Raw genomic sequence first — 14,966 nt, 5'->3', positions numbered from 1 at the left:
AGTGCACATCGGAGCCCGGCACATCAGCTGGTCAGTGTGCAGTCAGCTGACCCGCCTGCGCTCGCGAATTAAGTCAGCTGACGATGTGCAGTCATGTGACCCGGGCACGGACGTCAGCCGGTCCCAGCAGCCGTCAGTGTACGAGATGCTGCAAAGCTCTCTTCCGTCTGCTGGGACCGGCTGACGTCCGTGCCCGGGTCAGATGAGTGCACATCGGCCGACTATTCAGCTGTCGATGTGCACTCAGATGACCCGCCCGCGCTCGCGAATTAAGTCAGCTGACCGGCTGACTTCTGTGCCCGGGTCAGCTGATGCTGTGAAGTCAGCTGACCCGAGCTCAGCTATGAACTGAGCTGACCCGGCCAGTGAGTTCTGCCGCTCCCAGCAGCCGGCAGAGAGCTTTCCTGTGATATTGTCCTGGATTAACCTCTAAGGCTTGGGAGTAATAAAGATGGCACTCAGGGATGTGTGTGTGTTTTTCTTTCAATTAAAATTTTTAATAAAGGTGTTGTGTTTTCTTTTTTCCCAAACGGAGGTTCATAATGGCCGTGTCTACACAGGCATGACATTATGAACCTCGGGCTTAGTGCCAGTTTGCAGAAAACTGGCATTAACCCCGTTATATTACCCAGCCAGCCAAATGCATCAGGGCAGCTGGATGAGCCTCGGTACAGCACCTGAGAATGGCGCTTCACAACGGAGCCGCCATTTTCAGGGGCAGCTGAGGACTGTTTTTCTCAGCGGGAGGGGCAGAGAATGCTTCAGCCTTATCCCGCTGAGAAGCACAGCCCTCAGTTGCTCGCTTGCATCGGGCTGGACAGTGAAAATACAGCGGAGCACATTTTTTTTTTTTTTAAATAACAGTGAAAGGGAACATGGGACCACATTTTTTGGCTATAAGCTGCGGCCACCACCACTGGGTTATTATATACAGCCTGTTAGAATGTAAGAGCCCAGTGGTGTTGGCCGCAGCTTTTCTGTATAAGCACACTGTGAGACTGCTAACAAAATGGATAATGGAGAAGAAAGGAGGGTTGGGACAGGAAATGACACAAAGAGACTTTTTTTTGCCTTCAAAACAGTCAAAGCTTTATTCAGAAACACATTGGACAAAATCCGCATCAAAATCCGCAACGAAATCCGCGTCAAATCCGCATCAAATCCGCGTCAAATCCGCATCTATGCTAAGGTGCGGATTCTGGGGGAAAGCTGCGGATTTTGAGGCAGAAAAATCCGCAGGTACATTCTACCGTGGACACATAGCCTAACTCTGATGTGCTATGACAGTAGTTTATATTAACCCTTAATGACAGAGCCAAGTTTGATCTCAATGCCCAGTCCAAATTTTAGAAATCTGACCAGTGTCACTTTAAGGTCGGGGGCACTAGTGCGATCCTGTCATGACACTCGGCTCACGCTGGCAGCACAGCAGGAGCCGAGTGTCATGGGAGTGTCACTGCGACTGAGGTGCGATCTTGCGATCGGACTTCAGCTGCGGGGGGCAGGCCGGCTCTGAGGAGGGCGGGCCGGCACTGAGAAGGGGCGGGAGGGATTTATCTCCCTCTCTCCTCCGTAGTCGGCTATTGCCATTCTCGCTCTGCACTCGCGGTACACCGGTATCCCCAGTCTCCTGGAACTCGCTGCCTCAAAACGTCAGACAATCTACTACACTTGCAAACTTCAAACAGAACTGGAAAACTCATCTGTTCAGAAATGCCTATAACCTTCAATAACCCCACTGCTTCACGACCACCACCACAACAGCCGCCCCACCACCGTGCGGAGCTGCCGGCCAACCTACACCCCACCTACTGTCTCCTCCCAAAATCCTATAGAATGTAAGCCCGCAAGGGCAGGGTCCTCTTCCCTCTGTACTAGTCTGTCTATTGTAACTTCTATATTTATTCTGTATGTAACCTCTTCTCATGTACAGCACCATGGAATCAATGGTGTTCTATAAATATTATTAATAATAATAATAATAATAATAATAATAATAAAATACCGCGAGTGCAGTGCGATCTTTCTCTCGCACCATAGACTTGAATGGGTGCGAGAGAAAGAGTCTCGCATTACAGTCGCAGCATGCTACGATTGTTTTCTCGGTCTGATTAGGGCTGAGAAAATAATCGCTCATGTGTGCTGGCACATAGAGTAATATTGGTCCGAGTGGGATGCGATGTTTTATCGCATTCCACTCGCTCCGATTTTCACGCCGTGTGTCTTAGGCCTTAGAGGTTATAACTCTGGAATGCTTCAGCAGATCCCAGTGATTCTGGCATCGATTTTCATGACATAATGTACTTCATGATAACAGTAAATTTAGGACAATTTTTTGGCAAAGTCTAGCAGTGAAATGTATATACGCGCTGTCATGATTTTCACTTACCGCCGCCCCCACCGGAAGTCACGTGAGTGATCACGTGACTTTCAGTGGTTGCCATGGTAGCACAGGGTCATGTGATGACGCCTGCAGCTATGACGAGTCACTTTCGTTTTCACTCGGCCTGCAGGCCAGTGAAGCAGGAAGTGACCGTATCTGCTGTATAGCTGTGATCAGCAGATAGTGCAGAGCGATCGGATTGCTGATCGCTATAGCCCCCTAGGGGGACTAGTAAAATAAAAATAAAAAAAGTAAAAAGTTTTAAAAAATTAAAAAAACCTAACCCCTTTCACCCCATTGAAAATTAAAGGGTTAAAAAAAATAAATATACACATATTTGGTATCGCCGTGTTCAGAAATGCCCGATCTATCAAAATATAAAATCATTTAATCTGATTGGTAAACGGCGTAGTGGCAAAAAAATTCCAAACGTCAAAATTATGTTTTTTGGTCGCCGCAAGTTTTACACAAAATGCAATAACAGGCGATCAAAACGTAGCATCTGAGCAAAAACGGTAACATTAGAAATGTCAGCTCGAGACGCAAAAAATAAGCCGTCACTGAGCCATAGATCCCAAAAAATGAGAACGCTATGGGTTTCGGAAAATGGCGCAAAACGTACGCCACTTTTATTTGACAAGCTTGTGATTTTTTTTAACCCCTTAGATACAAACAATTTGAATATTGGTGACAGTGCCCTCATGGTGACGACTGATGTTGAGGCCTTGTACTCCTCAATCAGACACAATAACGGCATTGAAGCAACCAAATTCTTCCTGGAATCTAGTAATTTGGACTCTCAATTGATCCAATTGATTCTCACTCTACTAGAATTTATTCTTTGTCATAACTGTTTTATGTTCAAAAATGAAATCTTTTTGCAAGCACAGGGAACAGCTATGGGGGCTTCGTGTGCCCCTTCCTATGCAAATTTATTTTTGGGGGCATGGGAGAGATGCATCTTTCAGACTGAGCCGGATGAGTCTGTGTGCCTGGTCCAGAATTGGATCAGGTACATAGACGACATCTGGTTCATCTGGGAAGGCAGTGTACGTGAATTGGATAGCTTCATGGATCGCCTTAATCGGAACAATAAAAATATTTTTTTGACTTACAAATTCGGCCGCACAGTCGAGTTTTTGGATGTTCTGATACAGGCATCCCCTTGTGGTGACCTGAGCACCAATATATTTAGGAAAAAAACCTCCACAAATACGCTATTACATGCATCCTTCTGTCATCTCCCATCTACAATAAAGAGCATTCCAATCTCGCAATTTTTGCGAACAAAGAGAATTTGTTCCACACATGAGACCTTCCAGGCTCAGGCCGATGATCTCTCCAATCGATTTCTAGCTAGAGGATATAGCAGAAGGTGTATACGTAAAGGTCTTGGGAGGGCAAATAGCACCCCCAGAAATCAAATGCTATATTCATCTCGTGATAGGGCAAGTAAAGAACAACCGGTGAGATTGATAACAACATATAATAATAAGTGGAATGACTTTTTGTCAATCCTTAGGAAACACTGGAATGTGCTGTTGGTAGACCCAGTATTGAAGAAATGTCTTTCAGATTGACCTTTAGTAACAGCCAAACGCGCCAAAAACTTGAAAGATCTATTGGTGAAGAGTCACTACACGGGTTCCGGTAGAGAAATAAAATCTAAGTTATCCCCCGGTTTTATTCCCTGTGGGATGCGTAAGGGCTGCCTAAATATGATTCGTGCAAAGACCGAAATTCAAAAGAATTTGATATTAGAAAACACCTGACTTGTACATCCAAAAATGTTGTGTATCAAGCCCAATGTGGGTGCGATAAATACTACTTACGACTTACGACTAGGGAATTAAAAATCTGTGTACGTGAGCACGTGCGAGATATCGAAAAATCTAAAGAGGCCCGTGAAAGTGAACACCTTAAGACCTTACCTAGGCATTACAAGCAATTTCACAATTCCGGTGTCCCTTCGAATTAGGGCTAATTATCAAATTCAGATTGACTCTAGAGGTGGTGACATAGGTGCAATGTTAGGTAGATTGGAAAGTAAATGGATTTACATGCTCAATACAGTGGCACCAATTGGCCTAAATGAACATTTTGGTTTTAGTTCATTCTTATAAGTAGGGATGTAGATAGATAAAATGGCGTGTTTTACTCTTTAACCTTAAGTTTTTTAAGTGTTTTTAATTTAGGTTAAGCAAATAGCACTAATCGATGAGGAGCAAATCATATGTATACAGTTGGTTTTCTTCCTTCCCCTGGTTTTCTTTAGGCCCTGTCCTCCCCTAGGCCCCTTGTTCCACTGCTATTTCTAACCTTCCAATGTCCTGTTATATGATGAATTGAATATTAATACTTTGTTTTTTCTTTTTTTATAAGATGGTATCATTTAATTTCATTATTGAGGCTATTTACATCACTCAGCAGCAATTTCGACATGCTAGGATCCAATCTGTGGAAATGGCTCTACAAAACTTCAATCAAAGAACAAGAATTTTATGGAAAGCTTCCTTATATGGACATTATAATATTTTAAATATAGGATCTATTACAAATATAATGTTATACATTGGGTGTAGCCCTGTTATCAGTCGTGTTTAAGTATTTTTTTTACATTATTATTAATACCGTATGTGCGTCATAATCTTCATCATATTTGTAACATAACTGAGGACTATGGGCCATTGAGCGCATGCTGGGCTGTAGCCGGTGGTGTCTTCTCTCTTATCCTGGTCAAAGCATCGCGTTGCCGGCCCCACGTCCCATCGGCGCTTGATGCCGGTTGGGTGGGCTGCCGGTTGCGTGGTGTTGACCGCGATGGGGCGATGACCATAACCAGCGAGCTCGGTCGAGCATGCGCCGAAATAGTATGTCCATATTATAAAATGTTGGGATGCATATATGGAAATTAGGGGTTCTTTCGGGGTGACGGGGTAGGAACAATATCATTGGTGACCAAGTAATTTAAAATATGTGCTGATGGTTGAATCTTCAGTGTTTAAAATAATGGGAATTATTAAGGGGGTTTTTCTTGCATCCTTTTAACCTGGATATATGCTTTAGTTCACAAATTTAATTATATAAGAACAAGGTGTAGGGAGGTGAAAGTTAATATGGGAGCAGGTATAGTGTAGCGGCGGTGGCCAGTTTTGGACCTGGTGGTGTTGGTTCCGATGGGCTGTGGACAGGGGAACCTTGGCCTGCATGCCATTTCACAAGGTTTTTTACCCGTCTTCATCTATCAGGGGGAGTGCAACAGATGGGCAGAACTAATCCTTAAATGGCTAGTATTATAAAGTTACGCTTTGATATACGCCCTGTGTAACAAGTTATCGCCCTTACGAACAGCCTACATGAATTACAGCATAGCTAATTAGTTGCGAGTAGGAATCATGTTTTTTGATGATTACATATTGCATTTTTCACTATATAAACCTGTGGGGCTGAGTTGCGTTATGTAAACTGAGGATATGACATGCCTTACGGGTCTGACCGTAAAGTAATCTATGTTTACTGGCATTACGCTGCTGTCTCCATAGCTACAGCTTCCTCTACGCCTGTAATACTTATATATGTTCTGAGGATTTCGATAGCGTAGGGCAATGACAATCAGAGACGAGTTCTTGGTACAAGATATTTTATAATATGTAACCACGGTAGATACACAACGGAAAACACAGCGGTACAAAGACACAAAATACCTTCCCGAAACGGAGCGAAGGGAATTCCCGGGGCCACGCACCGGACTCCCCCAGGGAGACCACCAGAGCGAACCCCTATACAGGGACTGTCCGGCAATCACCCCGGAAGGCCTAAATGCGCAGCAGCCGGGACACAAGGGGCAAGCGGTAAAAGTCCAGGTGTGTCCGTACGGGATGATTGTCCAGAGTGGTTACGAACCAGAGAGAACCGGGCAGGGTGCTGACCGAAGATGGCAGAAGGAATCCGGGCACAGCCTTGAGAAAACGGGTAGGGTCCAGAGTCGGTCCGGTCGGTAGTCTTTAGGAGGATCCAAAGGTAATCAGGATTAGCAGCAGCAAAGCAGGAGCACACAGCAAGCAGTATACTCAGGCACTGGACTAGGCTTAGAGGCGGCCTTTTAAGCAGCTGGACAGGAAGTAGGGCAACAGAACAGTAAACTCCATGTTAACCGAGGGCAAGCTCATTCAAAAGAGAACTGGAAAACCTGGAAACCTGACAACGCCTATGTTTTACGTCACCATCTCCATTACGGGAGCGTGAGTGGACTGAATTACTAATATGCGCTCCAAAAGCAGGAAGTGATGCACTTCCTGTTCCGGGTTGAGCCGTAATTGCGGTTCAAGGACGGGAGGTGACACACTATCCTGTTCCGGATGTGACCAGGTCCCGCCCCTTCTCCCGGTCACGTCATTGCTCCCCGCGGCATTTAAACCCCGCAATCGATTCAGTGCACTACACGTTCCTTGAGGAAGAAGGTGAAACGCGCGACAGTACGGTCTGGGGGTTACCTTACGGACAGCACATACTGGTTAGTATCCTTGACTTATGGCTGCACTGTTAATGTTACTATTAATTGTTGAGATCTAGAGAGGTATATAAATAGATGTCATTCTGGGTGGCTACTAAAGAGAAGGCTCTACCTCTCTCACTGTGAGGATATGTTAATAAACTAGCCCTGCCCATATAGCCTATAGGAACTTTTCATTATTGTTACTTGAGCTCTGTCCTTATTGTAACTCCCTTGTTGTGCACGTCTTGCTTGTATTATTTTAATCATATGTGTTTAAATTATGTTTAAATTATGTTTAATAAAAATCATGGTTTTATTGGAAGTATGCCACTTTGTCGTTGTATTACACACCCTTAGATACAAGTAAACCTATACATGTTTGGTGTCTACAAACTCGCACTGACTTCAGGCATCATACCCACACATCAGTTTTCCATATAGTGAACACGGTGAATAAAACATCCCAAAAACTATTGTGCCATCACACTTTTTTTGCAGTTTTTCCACACTTGGAATTTTTTTGCTGTTTTCCAGTACACCATATGGTAAAACTTATGGTTTCATTTAAAAGTACAACTTGTCCTGCAAAAAACAAGCCCTCATATGGCAAGATTGATGGAAAAATAAAAAAGTTACGGCACTCGGAAGAAGGAGAGCAAAAAGCAAAAACGGAAAGTGCCCGGGGGCTGAAGGGGTTAAGTAAAGAGAAAAATTGTCCCCTAAGGCGATAGCAAATTGGCTCCCAGTCCCCCAATATCATGGCTCTTCTTCTCTACTGTGCTTCACCAGATTCACTTTTAGGCCGGAGTCACACTTACGAGTGACTCACACTTACGAATGACTCACGTGTAATACGCGTGAGTCTTGCATTGCATCACCCGACATGGCCTGCTGCTCTCGGGGCAAGAGCGTCTCAGCTGCATAGAAATACATGCAGCTACACACTCCTGTCCGGAGAGTGTGCAACCGTGTCGGGTGATGCAATGCGAGACTCGCGCGTATTACACATGAGTCGCTCGTAATTGTGACTCCGGCCTTAGCCTTTGAACTGGTCACATAAGAGTAAGGTGCCAGATGGCGGTAGTCGCAGGACAGGCCATATTTCTTGCCTTCCTTTTTTCCTAGGTTAGGCCTTGTGCACACGTTGCTTCATTTTTGCCTGCAGTTTCGGTTACAGAAAAAAAAAAGCAGCATCTCACTTCATTTCTGCGGTTTTCCCTGTGTTTTGCTATTCACAATGTTTAAAAAATGCAGGGGCAAAAACACATCAAAATGTGGCATAAACGCACAGAAAATGCGGCAAAAACACATGCATATTTTTATGCTTTTTTCCAGCCACAGGGTGTGTTTTTCTGCCAGAAGGTGCGTTTCTCACTAGAAAAACAAAACTGCATTGTGTGCACATACCCTTACAACTCACTCCAGGATTTTCTTTTAGTTTCCAGCTGATTTATCTCCTTTTAAGTCTGTCATTTATACTCCGACCATCCTGGTTCTTCTTCCCACAGCTGAACGTTACATCTGTATCCCCATTTGGAGGAAAAATGGATGCTTACCCTAGCACCAAATACGAGCTGTTGGCTCCAGTCGTTCAGGGCTTGGCTGTATGTGTGTGGAGACTCAAACTGCCAATCATAGGCTTGATCCAGGGTTCGGGTCAAACGCGAGCCTGTGGAGCTAGGTTCTTTTGCTGCTGGCGAACTGAGCCTCGATGCAACCACTCATCTCTACTCATGACTAGCTATGAGTACTGAGCACTCAAGCGTGGTAGTGCTCCCTCATCAATAGTAATGACCCTTGACTCAAATCTGATCAGAACATGAGCCAAGTGTCAGTTTACTGTGATCTGATTCTCTTGCATGACAGAATCGCATAACAGGCACAGACAAGAAGACATAAAACTTAATTTATCCATTTTCTCCATTGTCTGATGACATCCGTGTGAAGTCCAGTGTTTTACAGGCACCCATAGACTTGATCCAATACACACTGCCAATTGAAGCATGCTGCAATTTTTTGGGGGATGAGAAAATAAAGCTCTGATCGGCACAGACCCATAGTAACGTGTTTTTCCAAAAATAAGCCCTAGCAGGGATTTTTAGCATTTTTGGAGCAAGGCTTAATATAAGCCCTACCCCGAAAATAATCCTTAGTCGCGGTTCAATAATGAAGTCTTCGTGCAGCTAAAAAAGTTAAAGATGCTACAGGACACTTCATTATAGATAGCGGGACACCCCGTAATCATACTCCCCAGACACAGAGGCAAGATCTGCAGTGATCGCACCCCCGCACACATCAGATCTCACACACAATCACACATCAGTTCGCTCACACACACACTCACCACATCCAGCGATATCGATTTTTTTCTTCCCGGCAAGATCCTGAAACGGAGTGCTGTGGAGTGTGTGATCTGATGTGTGCGTATGCGATCTGATCGGTGATTGTGTGTGTGATCTGATGTGTGTGTGTTCTGATGTGTGTGTGTGTGTGTCGGCCAGAAGCAGGGGAGGACAGCATGAGAGGGCCCGTCGGAGATCACAGGGAGGACCTGGGTGCGACGCAGATGCCCGGGGTATGGTAAGTATGAGTCTCTTGGGAAGGGTGGGGTCTCCTTTTTTTAGGGGGTAAAACCCAACCATGTTTCTAAAAGAATATGTCCTACTCCAAAAATAAGCCCTAGCGCTTATTTTGGGGCAAAAAAAGTATAAGACAGTGTCTTATTTTTGGAAAAACAAGGTATAACATTAGGCCAAGTGCTATCCAATAAAATATGATGCCCCACGTCCGTATTATATGCTAATGTGAGCACAGCCGATGTGGTAACCTGGCTCCTCACTTCATCTCTCCCTCATGGGTTATACAAATACTCTCTGAATTGTAAAGTGCTGCAATATATATTTGTTAGGTTCACACAGTGTGCAATATGACATACAGCATAAACCTTCTGTCTTCCAAATAAGCAGACAGTTTTCTGTAGTCTAACTTGTTTATTAGTCAACAGGTAATAATGCGGTAAAATGATGGAATACAAACAGCACAGATAAGTACTGAGTACATAATGTACACAACTATGACATTTATATTAATAGAGGAAGTGCACTACAAAATGGAGACTGAACATGTGACACATGAATTCATAACAGACACAATGTGTAATGGCTGCTATGCAACTAACAGACACAATCTCCCTATGTTACGGGGGGACCGGCAGATTAGGACCAGGGGGTATATATCCCAATCGCCAGTCGGGGCCCACCGTGCTCCAGATGGTAATGGAGCTGCTGGCACCCTGTGGGTTAAGCGGAGACTATAGAGCTGGATGGCTCTGAGATAACTCAAGGAACTGGTCACGTGTGTAGGGACACGTCAGACCGGACGACAACCCAGTTAGCGTTTCGGTGGAGCGGACGCTACTCGACCATGTGTGTAACAACACGTTAGGCCGGATAGTAACCAGTTAGCGTTGACCGAGAAGACCGCTTTGAGAGCGCCCTGTCAGCCACGTGTGTAAGACACGTCAGGCCGAGCGGTCCTCCGATTAGCGTTTCTGGCCACCACTCGACTGGCCACGTGTGTAAAGGACACGTCAGACCAGGTAGTCACACCAGTAGCATTTTGACTGGGAAGCCGAGGAGGATAATAAGGTTCACACACCCAATCCAGGAACACCCTGTTAACTTCACAGGGGTTCTGGGGTGCGCTGTCCGTGCGCGTAGAGGGCACAACCGGACAGGTGGTGCAGCAGGTACACTGTCCGTGTGCATAGAGGGCACTCTCGGACAGGTGACGCAACAGGTATTCTGTCCGTGTGCAGGTGACGCCGCAGTCCAGTTAACGCCACTGGACTGCTCTAGCACAACAGGAACGGTAGCAAGGAAGCACGGCGCCTGACCCTCATGTGCTGAGCCACGAATCTTGGCGTGACAGGCACCGTTCGCCTAGCCCTACCTACCGCTTCCAACAAGGCTTATGCCACCAAGAACTCTAAATGAAGACTGCGCACCTCCATGTTGTCTCCAACCCCTTTTATAACCTGGGTCCGCCCCAAACCCAGGGTGGAACCACTAAGGTCCAATAGCAGAGTGCCATGTCATCAGTGACGTCACATGCGACCTATCCGTAACCGCCATGTCATTGATGACCTCATGACAGCCACGCCCCAAACACTTCACCAGTCATCGTCTGACGACCAATGGTGAGGTGCCAGATCATAGGGGCGGGCCTCTGCGAGCCAGTCCGGAGTTGCCACATCATCAGGACACCTGACACCCTCTGCCCTATCAGGGCCTGCCACCTCACGGACATGCTCAGTGAGGTCCTTACCGGACCTAGCCTCTGATGCACTAAGTGCCTGAGCATGCTCAGTAGCCTGAGCAACAGGCTCAGAAAGCAGACTATCAGTTTGAGCATGCTCAGTAGGCACATCCCAGAACTTAGACACAGCACGAAGTCCAAGTACCTGTGCAAAGAGGCTGTTAGGGTTAATTGTGGGAGCATGCTCAGTAGCCTGAACTGAGGACTTAGTCTCAGACATAACACAATCAGGCTGAGCATGCTCACTAGGCAAAACACCGGGCTTAGACTCTGGCTGGGGTAAATAGGCGCACGCATGCGCCCTAGCCGCCTCTCCACACTTAGACGTGGTGGAAGGAACAGCCAACTGGACGACCCGAGGCACGGCCAAGAACGGCAGCCGGCGCCTGGGCGCAACAGGAACCGCAGCAGGCTGCTTGCGGCTATGGCGGCGCCGGTTTGTAACACCCTATGTAATCACTGCTATACAACTTAATAACAGTTCTGAACATTATGATGTCACAAACAGAAGTAATTCTCTCACCAGATATGCTTTAACAAGGATAATGGAATTTTAGGTAAGAGCAATGCAGGAGGACACACATACACATGTTCCCAGAGATGAATACTGTCCTAAAACGGCTGCTACTACCCAGAATGCCTAGGTATCTCCTATAGTGCATTAGGACAATCTTACAAAGGAAATAATAAACACTACAGATAACCACCACTAGATGATGCTCTAACAAAATTTAACTTCACTACAAGGCTGTTAGCAATTATGTGTGGCAATTATGAATTTTACATCTGCTTTTAAACTTGAATGGGCAGAACAATGTTGGCACTATAGAAATAATAAAAAAAATCTTATTAATCTAAGAGGTGGACAGTCAAAGGGAAATTTATCATGTGGGGATTATATGGTGTCAGTAATTTCTCTTTCCTTCTTCTCCGCAGCTGTTATCCGATCATATGATCGGATCACAGTATAATCATACTTGGCTCACGTTCGCAACAGAACCTGAGCCGAAAGTTATTAGCATATCGCATCCTATGCTCTCACATCAGAAGTGATACGCTAGTGGAACCAAGGCCTTAATGTACAGTACAGACAAAAAGTTTGGACACAACCTTCTCATCTCTAGAACAACTATTAAGAGGAGACTTTGTGCAGCAGGCCTTCATGGTAAAATAGCTGCTAGGAAACCACTGCTAAGGACAGGCAACAAGCAGAAGAGACTTGTTTGGGCTAAAGAACACAAGGAATGGACATTAGACCAGTGGAAATCTGTGCTTTGGTCTGATGAGTCCAAATTTGAGATCTTTGGATCCAACCACCGTGTTTTTGTAGAAAAGGTGAACGGATGGACTCTACATGGCTGGTTCCCACCGTGAAGCATGGAGGAGGAGGTGTGATGGTGTGGGGGTGCTTTGCTGGTGACACTGTTGGGGATTTATTCAAAATTGAAGGCATACTGAACCAGCATGGCTACCACAGCATCTTGCAGCAACGTGCTATTCCATCCGGTTTGTGTTTAGTTGGACCATCATTTATTTTTCAACAGGACAATGACCCCAAACACACCTCCAGGCTGTGTAAGGGCTATTTGACTAAGAAGAAGAGTGATGGGGTGCTACTCCAGATGACCTGGCCTCCACAGTCACCAGACCTGAACCCAATCGAGATGGTTTGGGGTGAGCTGGACCGCAGAGTGAAGGCAGAAGGGCCGACTAGTGCTAAGCATCTCTGGGAACTCCTTCAAGACTGTTGGAAGACCACCTCTTGAAGCTCATCAAGAGAATGCCAAGAGTGTGCAAAGCAGTAATCAAAGCAAAAGGTGGCTACTTTGAAAAACCTAGAATATAAGACATATTTTCAGTTGTTTCACACTTTTTTAAGTATTTCATTCCACATGTTGACATTCATAGTTTTGATGTCTTCATTGTGAATCTACAATCTTCAAAGTCCTGAAAATAAAGAAAACTCTTTGAATGAGAAGGTGTGTCCAAACTTTTGGTCTGTACTGTATATCTAGCTATAGGATTACTCCGTCCTAGGTGCATTACTCTACATTTATTAACATTAAACCTTATTTGCCAAGCATTTTTTAAGACTAGCCTATCAACTCACCTCCCTCATCTAATCTAGTCCCATTCTGCCCTTTACAAAATTTTCTTCCAATTCTGGTCCTTAGTATCATCACCCTCCATGTTCTTTTTTTATACTCTGTATCTGTACTTGTATAAACTCTGTCTGGTGACCGGTTCATGCAGCATTATTTGAATCCCCTATTATTATACTGATGGCTGGACCATATATAACAAGCATTATTTTTTTATTTACGTTTTGTGCCTCCCCTATTTCCTTAGACTGTAGGCCCTCACCCCTTTTGGTATCTGTTGAATTTTGTTATTTTGTATTGTCTGATATTGTCTGTATATGTCCCCTCTGTCTCCTATAAATAGTAATGTGCTGCGGATAATGTTTGGCACCATATAAATAAAAAATATTATTTTTAATATTATATTACTATCTTGTAGCCAATTCCTTACCCGTCTGCATATAGTTTCCCCTAGTCCCTGCCTCTGGAGCTTCAGTACAAGACTGTTATGTGGCACAGTAGCAAACGCGTTTGCAAAGTCCAAATAAATCACATCAGCTGCATTACCAATATCCAGATTGTCACTTACCTCTTCATAGAACCCAACATGTTGGTTTGACATGACTTTTCTTTCATGAATCCATGCTGTATGTCAGTTATATTTGTCAGTTATATTTGTGAGAGGGTGAGAGTATGTTAGTGACCTTTTATCCACTGTGAACTGCTGCAAAACACTTATTTACTGTTCACTGTATGCATTGTTACTGACCAGCCACAAGAGGACGCTGTTTTGTATCTGCATTCGACTGTTTGGTTACTATGGCAACATCTCAACTGACTTCACTGGACTTGGAGACCTGAGGAGGTGCTGTGTGTGAGCTGAAGGGAAAGCGAGAGGTGTGCTTAACGAAAAGGAGCCGCCGCAGAAACACTTAAGTGAATTGTAAGAAGATTCGTTTTGGAGTTTAGTGAGGAGGACTGTGACGCGTGTGAGCAGCATCCTGTGCCGGAGATCACCATTCTGCAGTTGCTGGTTATACTGGTCACCGTAAGAGGATCTCCAAGTCTCTTATTATGGCAGCTGGACACCATAGTACCCGGGTACAGTAGGCTGGGCCCAGGGCTGCATGCACACTACACTTTATGTTTTGGTTCCAAAACACATATCTGTTCTGCTTAGGCTGACTATATACACAGTAAGACTTGCCGGTACTGCTGTGTCAGTTGACAGTTACATTTAAACTCTTAAAGGGACAGCAACACACGTTTGCATTGACTGTTGCACTATAAGGCTATGTGCGCACTAGAGATGTGAAGTTTCTCGAGAAAATCTTCTCGAGAAACTTCTGGGAGTGAAGATTTGCTGAACTCCGGAAAAAATCCGCGGCAAAACCGCATGCGGATTTGCCGCGGATTTGCCGCGGAATTGCCGCGAAATTGCCGCGATTTTCCCGCGGGTGGTTCCCTGCGGATTTTTGCAGGCTGTACTGCAGAAATCCGCGGGATACCTGCGGATTTAATGGACATGTTCATTTTCTCAAGAAAGTTTCTCGAGAAATTTCCGCACCGAAACTTTCTTGAGAAAAATCCGCACCAGTGCGCACAGCTTTTTTTTTTTCTCATAGAATTTCATGGGAAATGTCTGCACAAAGATTGCAGACATTTCTCAAGAAATTTCCGCGGCAAATCC

The sequence above is a fragment of the Anomaloglossus baeobatrachus genome, chromosome 5 (genome assembly GCF_048569485.1).
Source record: "Anomaloglossus baeobatrachus isolate aAnoBae1 chromosome 5, aAnoBae1.hap1, whole genome shotgun sequence".
NCBI lineage: Eukaryota > Metazoa > Chordata > Amphibia > Anura > Aromobatidae > Anomaloglossus > Anomaloglossus baeobatrachus.
Note: the sequence above shows the minus strand (reverse complement) of the source record.